Source organism: Schistocerca gregaria, chromosome 8 (genome assembly GCF_023897955.1).
Source record: "Schistocerca gregaria isolate iqSchGreg1 chromosome 8, iqSchGreg1.2, whole genome shotgun sequence".
Classification (NCBI taxonomy): Eukaryota; Metazoa; Arthropoda; class Insecta; order Orthoptera; family Acrididae; genus Schistocerca; species Schistocerca gregaria.
In genome coordinates, this window is record NC_064927.1 from 333,903,058 (window position 1) to 333,915,688 (window position 12,631).

Genomic DNA, 12,631 nt, shown 5'->3' on the forward strand with positions numbered 1-12,631 from the left:
GAGATGATGCCACTTTCCATAAGAAGGTGTCAGTAGTTCCATGACTGTTTTTGATAAAGGTTGTCCAGCGCCGGAATATATCTCGAATGAGGAAATGTATCCCGTACTCGAATCACACAGCATCCGAATGAGTATGCTATATTTCGAAATTTTCGACGTATTGAAAAATTTACAATTTAACTGTCTACGCCACAGTATCACTCCTTCATCAATTGAGATGTTTTTATTAAAATTAAACTTTTCTTTAAACTTTTTGGGAAAATAATCAATTACGAATTGCACATTGAAAAGCCGGTCATAATTACCCGGTTTATGGTTGTTGTTGGTAAAATGTAAAAATCATAGTATTTGTCTGAATCGGTTGCGGGTCATCGTTTTGCGAAATATCTGTGTGTCTATCAACAGATTCGTTGACCAGTAATCATCAATCCTTGCTTTTTTTTACAATTCCCATAAGTATATGAAGCCCAAACGATTTTCTAAGTCCGGGTACAGTAGCGTCGACAAATTTGATATTTTCTAAATCCATTTTCCATCTATTGCAATTTTTTCTGTAATAGTTGTTGGTTTCGGTGCTAATATATTCAAATAGATTCTTCCCAATATATAATTCTTCGATATCCACGACGTTCTGGTTATCTTTGGGAAATATGTGTGGACCCAGAGATCCTACAAATTTATTATTGGTTCTCAGTAAATCATAGTCTGTCTTCTCCGTCTGATTCATCCGCATCACTTGGCAACCGTAGCGTTCGCCGAATTCTTCTTGGACGTATTTTACTATCTGTCGACGCTTCGGCTTCACTTTCCTTTTTTTATATCCAATGTCCTCTTCCCAATCGTGAAGTTGTCCGAAACGTCGGACAAGACGTCCGCGCATTCATCGTAAATAATCGTATCGTCGCTTTCGTCTGCCATGATGACAGTGCACAAGTAATTATAAAAACACAGAACTTGTTGACATGTGTATCTTATTGTTACCTAAGTAGAACACCAAAGGAATGCAAAAGACATTAAAGTGCTGTCACCGACCACTGCGTGGTACTATGCTCACGACACCACTCTGGTAGCCGGCCGAGGTGGCCGAGCGGTTCTAGGCGCTTCAGTCTGGAACCGCGCGACCGCTACGGTCGCAGTTTCGAATCCTGCCTCGGGCATGGATGTGTGTGATATCCTTAGGTTAGTTAGGTTTAAAGAGTTCTAAGACTAGGGGACTGATGACGTCAGCTGTTAGGTCTCATAGTGCTCAGAACCACTTGAACACCACTGTGGTGTCTCCGGCCGTTGACCGCTATTTCGCGCAAGGCACCACTGTGGTGTCGCCGGATGTCGAAGTGTTAGTATTGATTCTAAAAAAAGTGTCTACATTTTTCAGGACCCCCCAGTAGTGTTAAAATGATCTTTTCACAGCTTTCCTCAGAATTTTTCATGCCGTCAGCCACTGTAACGCAGTATCTGAGCTACGCTGTTTGCGGAAGCCTGGTTCTTATAATATCCAGGAGAATCTGTCAGTTGTTCATCAACTTTGTACTCCAAGCCGGCGGGTATTATGCTGATCAGCTTCCATTCGCCTGGAATTAAAACAGACTGCACAGAGTTTCGCCAAGCAGAGCTCCACGTTCCGTGCTGTTGGGGTAACTGGATCTTCTCTCTCGATTTCCCAGCGCAGGCAGAAATTCTGGACGCGCTTCGGCGTTTGGGTACGGCAGAGTTACTGCATTTATCGCTCCTCATCAGAGTGGAATAACCGTCAGCCGTAAACATTGGTGATACGTGATTCGCGTGTGAACACAGTGCGAGTTACGGCGGCGAAGCGGAGGGCGAACGGTAAACTGCAGGCTGCGTTATGCCAACGCAGGTCTGACAGACGCAGCAAACTCGGCGCAACGCGGCATAGAGGAAGGGCGCCGGCGGAACGTGCGTCTCGTTCGTATTGTGCCACGACACGTTGCGCCGTGAGCGTAGAACAACTCTTTCACGCTACTGAACACATCGCGGATAACAAGTTTGCAAGCCGTACTGCTAAAGTTAGTGAAAATATCTGCAACCGTATTCACAAATACACGTTACGGTGTGTGGTGCAGGGTACTCCGGATGGTATTATCATTTAGTCACTTTCCCGCTACACTTGTGACAAGTGAGCTGGAATACGACTTTCAGGATGACTTCCTGTGAACCCGAATAATTGTTTTTTTTTTTCTGTGAGGACAAATTTGCGAGTTGTAGAAGGGGGAAAGAAATACATTACTTGGGTTCTTTGAACGCAGGTTTTATATGGAGGCTCTTTCAAAAAGATTCTTTATTGTTCACCGCGATGAATTTACATGAGTGCAGGCAGAAAGTTTAGCTAAAATTCTGTAAGGTTTGCATTTTCAAAGGGACCATCTAATTTTAACAGGATCTATCTTTTACATGCAAGCACTTAGAAAATTAGAGCACGAGAGACAGCTGTACCCTGTACGTTATTTCACTAGGAATACATGTCGTATCCTGGCCAGTGTTTGTGTCTGGCTGTAGAATTACTAAGGAATGAATTGTAGAGACTGTTATAATAATTTTTTACGTTTTTACTGTGGTGTGACATGAGGTTCTGGTTTCTGCAGCATTCGTAAGTATCTAGAGTTCTTCACATAGAAGTCCTGTATAAAACATTGAAGTTATTTAGAAGATGGTGTTAATTCTTCAGTCGCAGAATTTTATAGTAACTAATACTCTATACTTCTTAAAACTACTTATATGACGTGTGAGTGTTTAAGCCATACTTCGCCGGCCTCGTATCCGAAACGGAACATGTGGTATTTTCAAAAGAACTGAGTTTCTCTAATATCTTAAAAATTTCACTTGTCTTGTAATTGGAAGTTTGTGTACTTTCTAATAGCTTATATTTCAAGATGTATTTAACTTTTAATTTTGTTACGATAGTACTCCTACTTAATTCTCTTTCACTCAGTGATTATTGGTCTGTAGAAGAGTGATAATGTCAGTGATAGACTAGTAAGATCGGTCCTGACAAAAACTTTTCGACTGACGCACTTTTAAGTTTTAATGGAAACTTGTTTTTAGGTACACAACCACATAGCACCTTGGAATAATTTCTCACATTCCCAAAAACCTTAATTTTCGGGAGTAATTATTGGGAATGTTGTTGTTGTTGGGATGTTTAAGGGGGACTAAACAGTATTGGGAATGGCTAAAGAAGAAAGCCTGAAAATTGTTCCAAGGTCGACACTCTCGTCTACGTCACACAATTACGCTTAGAACCAAACTTTTCATTTACCTTTCGAAATGTAAATGGACAGACAACCTGACGGTAAATCAATCTCGTCTCACACTTTGCCCGTATTTCTGAAATTACCACAGTGACAGCTGTGCCATAGCTCATGCGAAGTTGTTGGATGTACACAGAGGGAGCCTTTTACAAAAACCCTTAAAATACCAAACATCGTGAGGCCAGGTGAATCGTGACACGAGGCGACAACAGTGGGTCACAGTCTAAAAAACCTGGTTAGAATTACGAAATCTACTCCACTATGGGCAAAAGTAGTTTAAAGGAATTCCTTATTCCTCTGTTAATGATTGTTGCACCCTAATTGAAAAATGAAACACAACAGATCCAATTTGGAGAAAAGAGTCTGTAAAAAAATTATGAAGTGGACAAAAATGATTTTTGTGAACATTTATAAATGTGATGGTAGCCTTTTTTACAAAACTGCCTCTATTACTGTCTTAATCACAGAAAATATGCATAAGTACCAAAAATTGTTTATAAAATATCATAATATTCTTCGACTTGGCCAGATTGTTCCTCATCTTCATTTCTTTCTTCATCTTCCTCTTCACGTACATATGTATCCCATTTGTCATCGTCAGCACCTGATTTCTTGTAATCTTCTGCAGCAGGTGCCAAGAGGGCTACAGCTTCCTAATGTAAAGTTTTTACTTTCCTCAGAGATGGTTTCTACAAAGATTAAGTACGTAACAGCAACATTCTGTTTAACAGAATTAAAATTATGAAGGAAAATCTCATGGGCATGAGAAAACATTTTTATTTTATAATGCTTAATTTTATATCTTCAACAGATTTACGTTTTTACATTTCGAAATTATATATATAACAACTGTACGATTATGCGTCTGTATGTGTTTTATTCGTATTTTAATAACTTTTCCAATTCTATTTTCTCAATGTAAATAACGGTATATTGTAATTGTCGCTTAAGAAGAAAGGCACAAAGACAAAGTTGCGGCTAGTTGCTGGATTTTAAGGCCTTATTCACTAGGGTAATAGTACACACTTAAGAACATAATGAGGGAGAAGGCGGATTGTCATATAATATATAACTTATGCCTTTTTTTCTCTCATGTTTTAGAATTTTTTCGATTGCAATGCGGCAAAAGTTACCTAACGAAAACCAGTGTTTAATGAATGATTAAATAGTGAAACAAATGTTCGTAATTAAGTACATAGCTTTTGGAATTCCCTTCATTAAAAAAAATTACTGAACAGAAATATTTCATTTAAACTAAATTCAACCATCGTTAGAAACCACTGGTTGCTTCTAAGACCGAAATTCAATAGTTCCAACATTACTCTAGACAACCTGTTAAAGGAAACTAAGGAGTTTTGTTTTAATTTAATGGTCACTATTTCGAATTTCAGACCCAACGAGCGACGCTGGATGCCAATGGGCCAATGGGAAACGGTTACGTCCTCGTGCTGTAGGAGCTTATTTCCATACTCTCGACGTGAATTACGGCACACAGTTATAACTGTCCAAACGGAGAACGCAAGACGCTCTCTTTGCTTCGTTATCATCATTCTGCGTACAGTGAACTGTACCACCCAAACAGGCAACGTAAAACTAGCATAATGGGAAATCAGTGTTGATGCGAAATTTAAAATTGTCCTCGGGTATTTGACTTCTGTCTCTTAGAATATATTGCCTTATAAAATAGCATAAATATTTTTAACCGCCGTGGTTAGACGTCCCTATGTCGCGTTATTAGTCTCGTGTATGATCTGTCGCTGTAGCTGAGAGCTGTCGGACGGCACGCTCGCTAAAGGGAAGCTGGACGACACGTAAGCAATTAATTCAGTCTTCACTACTTATTTTGTTAATTCCCCCTGGTGAAGACTCCAAGCCGACAGGCAATACTGAGAAACCAGACGTGTTTTATAATCAACACCTTCCGTAGATGAATTACTTTCTTTCGGACGGTTAAAAGACCCTATTAGGAATGTGGTTTTCATAAACTAATTATATGCTGTTTTGCTTGATGACACTCCGCACAAATACTCCAAAATATTCAGCAATTATGATTTTTTCCAACGAATGACTGACAATCATTTAATTGAAGAGTACTGGGTCGCTGCCCCTCTATACACAGTGAGCTTTGTATGTTGACGGATAGTTACAAGTCACAGCTCCTAGCGTCCATACTCTACGAGTCTTCAGGCATTTTGCTATTCCTTTCCGGCATTGCGACGTTCTATATACTATAGAATCACCGTGCTCTTTACTTTAAACACCAGATAACATACATTGTGAGCAGAAGCTGCCCTATGACACTCTCTTAGGTTACGGTCAAGATAAATTCCACATGTGCTGATTTTGCCTTGTCTGCCATGGTGATTTCTGTTTGATAAGAAGGCCTGAATTCAATTCGATGTCCCGTAAACTAATATTTTGCTCACCAGTAGACATCAGCATATAATGTCCCGTTTTTTCCGGAAGTAACGAAAGCTACTTCAGCTTAGGTGTCATTATGTACTATCATCTAGAAATCACGCACGGAAATAACTGACTCATATTTAGTAGACCGCCTTAACATTTTAATTCGCACACCTGATACTTTCAGCCGCCATAAGTATCGTAACGGGTGACAAATATTATCATAGAATCAATACAGACATCAACTGCAACCAAAAGTGCAATGCACATTGAAAAAGCAGCTACTTATTACGGGGTTTTCCGGAGAAAACGGACGATAGATATTTATATTTATTAGCATTATGCAGCTGAAGCACTAGATGTTAAACTGTAAATGCTCTTCGTCCAGAGGCGAGGTTGTTCCCAAGATAAGTATGCTCGGGGAATTCAAATACAGACGTCATAATATCCTCCGATGCTGTCCTGTTAGATTAGATATTTTTATGCCACTCTACTCTAGCGTTTGGTTTCGGCATTTGAGTCACTGTCGGCAGTACTCTAAGCAAAGCAGAGTTCATAAAATGTAAAATCTACAGAATTACACAACCTGTAGCGTAACAGCATAGAAAGACACATTGCTATTTGCACGGAACGAAATGCACTTACCTTAGGTTTACACAAAAAGAAAATTTCAAACAGAGTCAAACAGGCCATCCCTAAAAAATCTGAAATAAGCAACGATATCTCGGTGCAGACAATGTGACGAATTTCCTGAAGTAAACAAATAGTTTTTGGTGTCCAGAGTTGCCGAATTATTACACTGACTTCGTTTTTTTAAATAATCAGACCCCGTTTAAGAAACGCGTCACAAGTAAAAAAAAGTGTAGTTTTTAATGTCACTGAAAAATACGTATGAAGATTTATAGAATTCTTTAACTCGGGTTTCCTCACTTATTACCTTTTTGACTTGCGTCACTGTTCTTGCTGAGAGGCGGTATTTGTATTATTATTCAGTGGCATAGCAAAGAGTCTCGAATACAACATGATGTGTGCGGAACTTCATTACAAAAGAACATCTCCGCGAATTACTGTCCTACCGTCAAGAAAAGTCCTCCAAAAAATTTTCACGCTGTGGACGTCGAGATTTTCTACTTGCCAGCCGTAGTCGGCAACAACTACCTCACACTATCGAGTGGTTTCCTCTAATGTGTTATGGAATTTACAAAACGTAATCCGGTGACAGACCCGAGTTCAGTATATGGTACATATCTCCGGGAAAACTTTAAGAGTCTCAGAAATACAGTACGAAGTATAATACACACATGGAACAGAAACCCGAAAATGATGGAAAATAAAGGGGAGGAAAGAGCCTCATATGACATACCAGTGAAACATATCTAGACACAGTGGAAGATGGAATGGAGTATGTAGCAGTTCAACTTCAGAAATCACTTGTTAACAACACAACAACTCCTCTTCGTGGTCCAATATGTAGCAGACAGCTACAACACAATCACTACCCCAGTGCACTGTTCGTACACATTGAAAAGTTTGTCGTCCGTCTCTGGCCCTATCCACAAACTCAGAGACACTGTTTTCCCTGAGTTTGTCTCACACACTCATCGCGTACACAGATCTCTCAAACACACTGAGGGAAGCCAGCACAATAATAAAAATTAGCCCGGGCTACGCCAAGGCAGCGACACGAGATCTCGGCGGTTTCACCTCAATATTAATAATATCACAGCGACTCATAACACGATGGTAACCTCCCTCGTCCGTGACAGAAATTTCGTGAAAAATATCAACATAGGAATGCAGATTGAATTCCGAGCCGTTGACCCTTGGTTGGAGAAATGGCACTCTGAAGAAAACATTGATGACTGCGAGATACTTTTATCCGCTTGCAGACTGAAATAAATGCCCGGAAATCAAGACTGTAGACAAATGAGGCAATGTACATGACCATTACTACTCGGAATGTCCGGCGTTTGGCTGGACCAGGTATTTACTTGCGTGTGTCATTGGGGGAGAAAGAGATTACCACATACACGTAGCCGGCCGAGCACATGCGAGTTTCAACCTACTCTATCCAACTCCTAATCGGCGAAATATTATAAACAATATGGCGTTGATATCCTCTTTTTTTGTTGAAATCATTTGGTTCGTTATTGATCGTTGTATTTGTTCGGGTCGGACGTCCCATGACGCTTGTTCAGGTTCATCGTTGATCCATTAGCTCTGTTCTTTTATTACAGAGGGTTCGCTGCCCTCTGACCCAACACGCTGAGCTACCGTGCCGGCGTCTTATTAGGTAGTGGATAAATAAAAATGTCGTGTGACGGGCCTCCCGTCGCGTAGACCGTTCGCCGGGTGCAAGTCTTTCGATTTGACGCCACTTCGGCTACTTGCGCGTCGATGGGGATGAAACGATGATGATTAGGACTACACAACACCCTGTCCCTGAGTGGAGAAAATCTCCGACCCAGCCAGGAATCGAACCCGGGCCCTTTGGATTGGCAGTCTGTCGCGCTGACCACTTTCTGTTTTTTCTTTTTTTTGCATTTTGTTTGTTATTGATCGTTGTGTTTGGTCGTTGCGGACGTCGCAAGACATCCTATTCATGTTCGGTGGTTGATCCTTCCACTGAGTTTTTTTTATCACCGGCTCTCAGTCCGAAAACGCTGAGCTACCGTGCCGGCTGACCACTCAGCTATCGGTGGCGGACAGGTAGTGGATGACACACATGTAATGATACGCAGTTCGAATACTTCCCCACCGCTTGGGGGTCGAACTGAGAAAACACGCACCATAGATAGGCACATGTTTCAGTCTCGACCTCTATCTGGAGGCGTTTAGAAAAACTTGACAAACGTTTTTCCCATAACTAATTACATCAGAATAGCCATTTTATTCAGTATCTTGACTTTTGCCGTCACAACAATTTTTGGAGACCCATTCGACGTACCAGGTTCCCGGCAACAACGGTATTCTAACATTTCCTTGTGGCCATGAATGGACTGTCGGTGCTGCCAAATATAATCCAACAGCAGATGCTACACTCACCTTCACTGTCGCCGAGGTTTTTTCAAGCGGATTGCCGTGGCACCTTTTCTTCTCAGGGTGGGTTTTGAAGCTTTTTCTCTATGACCTGCACCACAACATTGAGAAGATTTGTACGTTTTTCTGTATGGTAATATATTAATGACTTACCCAACTGTATAAAAATCACTGCAGGCCGAATCCCTGTGAAACATAGGCAGCAACTAATCCTTTTGCTTAGATAAAGATCATCTTGAATGGCTCATATTAGTTCATAATTGCAAGATAATTCTGATCATGTGACAAATAACTTTCTCTTATACAAATACTTATAGAATTAGCAGTAGGACTAGTGACAAGTTTATAGATTGTAGGGGACAACGGGTACGTTAATTCAAGGTGTTGTATAAAGAATTCATTTAATGCTAATCTCCACATGGAGAGGAATTCATTGCATGATATCGGTTCAGGTTTTGCAAAAGTGCGCTAATATTATAGAGCTGAATGTTTGGGAAGAAGCGGAAGTATATAGCTACGATCGCAAACATACTCACGTGATTAGAAAACTCACACGGACGGTTCAGTCTATAAGAACTGCAGCACAGCAATACGTAACACTTTTGTGGAACAGTGGAACATATTGTATTTATGACAACTTTCCTGGCGATTGAACTGATATTGTGTTACACTGAGCCTGTATCGCGCAACCAACGGATCTGTTAAACCCCTTTTGATCCCTGGGTTTACACGTTCCAAAGGGCATCAAATAGATCTACATTGAGGTACTCTATTACTTCTCCGAAACGCCGTAATTGTCTCCCATTGCTATACAGAAGTTAAGACATTTGGCTCAAAGATGCCTACAACCACCCTCTGAAGTGGCGAAGCCTTAGCGCTCTGCGACGTTACCCCAGGGCTCGGCGACGGTTCAAACAGCGAAGTGTCGACACATGCAAAAAGAAGGCCAGACGACACAAGTGAATGACACCACATTGGCTCCAAATTTAACAACAGCTCTGCCCAACAATATCGCGGACATGTCACACGACGGGAACGTTGTCACGTCTCCTCTTGCCCAAACTCCAGCCCTTCTTTTGATCCTTGTGTAATGCTCAGAACTGCTATACCGAGAGCTGAAATCACGCGCTTTTTTTATGGGTGGCAGAGATAAACATTTCAGGTAAACCGCCGGCCGAAATTGAAACGAAAAAGCCTCAGGGGGTGACTTAAAGTTCGTCAATGACACCACCCCTTTCCCTGGTGCGTTGATTCCCACATATTGCGCGATAGAAAATGACATTTCGCAGAACGATGATCAGCAAGACCACGCACTTGATAATATTCGGCACTGGTTCACCTCCTAGTGGCTCACCTCATGGTTGGGTTTACCCCTCTCTAAGGGCACTGTGAGCCAGAAACAACACTGAGCATGACCACACCGTTTGGGACTCCAGTACGCCCACATTTTTCTTCTTGTGTACAGTGTGTATCCAGTAGGAAACTTTCATACTCACTGGACGAAATTTATACGTGATCCAAAGCAGCGAAGCCTGCGTTGGCTTTTTCAGCCCTCCAGCTTCATACCGTTAATACAAGCAGATTGCGACAATGCCAGAAGCGTGAATAAAACGCAAATAGTTACTATTCCACCAACCAGTTCAGCAAACAACCGTGGTGCCAAGCATCCATTTTTTATGATCATGTTAAAAATGTGCCTGAACTTTAAGAACCGGTCAAGAGTGTCCTAAGTGCCTCCAGGTAGCCTAAGCTGTAGCTAATAGATGAAGATGATAATGATATTCGGTTTGTGGGACGCTCAACTGCGAGGTCATCAGCGCTGTACAAAGTCGCCATTTTTACACAATCCTAAGATGATGATGATTGAGTCGTAAAAATTGCTGTTCTGAAGAACGCGCCGCATCGTGTAGTGTGAAGCAGTCGCCCTCCGTTTCTGGCGGCGGCGCCGCTGTGGCAATCGCAGCTTTGGTGTCTCCCTCTGGTGGGAAAGGGGAAAGGTTGCCTGTTCACGCGCATTTAAGGGGTGCTATGAGCTCGCCAGGTCAGTCTGGGTCTGTCTCTCGTCCGCATTTGTTAGGCAGTTTGTGTCTGTCTGTCGTCCGGAGCTGCCTCCGTCTTGTTTGTCGGATTTTGTGTGTTAGCGAATTTATTGCTTCGAGTGTAACGGCCTAATACCTGAAATATGTTTTGATCTTGCCTATGGTATAAACAGGCGGTATCTGTGTACTTTAGAGCATTTTAACTTGTTTAGCCAACCTTGTAGAATTTTATATTCGATAGCATTTCATGACCTTTTATTTAAATGATCATTTTAGTATATAAAATTGCCACCCTTTCGCCGTAAGACTTTTCTTAGAAGTTAAAGTCAAGTTGCACCGTCGGTGGTTAAGTTAAGATTTTAATTGTCAGGATTTTGTACCATTTACATCCCTCCTACGGGGTGATTGGTTTGTGTACTTGTGTAAATTGTTAGCACTTTTAGTTTAAAGTGTGTTGCAGATTTGCGCCAGTATAGTATTTCAGAAGCTGTTGTGAGCGGTCGTAACTAAGGCCATGTCAAAAGTGAGCAGCAAGGTTCTCTGCCCAAAAGGTCGTACAGTCAAAACTTGTTTCTTTCTGCCTCTGAATAAATTGTAACTTGAGATTTAGAGGGTGCTTTCTGATTATAATTTTAAGCCTGTTTCTTTTAAAAAATGCCTTTAGACACTATTGAAGAGAATAAAACTCCCATTTAGTAAAAGAAATTTGATTACGATTGAATCAGTTGCTCCCTGGGAATACTTCCACGCTTACATTTAACGTGTTAATGTTCTTGATGAATCGCTAGTAAATAAAGTAAATTCTTAAGAATATTCTTTGAAAATAGATCCACGCTTCAATGAAGATGATGATGATGGAGAGATGGCCGAGTTTTGAAATTTGTAAGAATGGATGTCATGAACTGATATATATATTATGACTACTAAGGTAAATACATTGTTCTCTATTAAAACCTTTCATTTGCTAACTATCCTAACATTTGCTAACCTATCAATAGTTAGTGCCTTCCGTAGTTTGAATCTTTTATTTAGCTAGCAGTATTGGCGCTGTCTGTATTGCAGTAGTTTGAAAAACGAAGATTTTTGTGAGGTAAGTGATTTGTGTAACGTATAGGTTAATTTAGTCAGGGCCATTCTCTTGTAGGGTTTATTGAAAGTCAGATTGCGTTGCGCTTAAAAAATGTTGTGTGTCAGTTTAAGCACAGTCTTGTATAAGTTCATATGGCGACCCTTAGCCGAGAATACCTCACTGGAATCTTCTGATTTTTTCTTGTAGTTTGTGTAGCTAGAGCAGCTTTTGTTTATTGCTAGCGCGTAATTGTAGAGAGAATATCCTTTGTAGTTGTAGTCTTTCATTATTGTACAGCAAAACAGTTGTAGCATGCATGTAGAGTTGCACCATGTATTTCGCAGCTGCGTTTGCAATTAACTAGATGTTATTTGCTATGTTAATGTGTTCTCTTATTTTTGCTCTTCAAATTGCGTTTTTCTGTGTTGTCGTGTGAAATATTGTGACAATAATGGCATGTGAAAAACGTAATACTAGGCTCCAAAGTAAACTGAGAAATGACAGTGAAGACGAAAGCAGTGTGTTAGCGCCACCATGTAATGAATTAACTAATGTTCAAAGTAGTAATTTGGTAATAGTCAATAGGGAAATGGAGCCGGCTGCAAATAATGGTGTAGGCAGTGAAACAATTAGTGAACAGGGAAGCATTATCGATCGATCGGTCGGCAACAGCTTGCGTCAGGAATCCGAAATGATAGGACACAATCTTGCAAATGCTTTACATTCAGGTTTTGCGTCCTCACCGTTTTCTCAAATAAGTCAAGACACATTTTCTGCTTGTCAAATGTGTATGTTGCCGGTGCAAATGCACT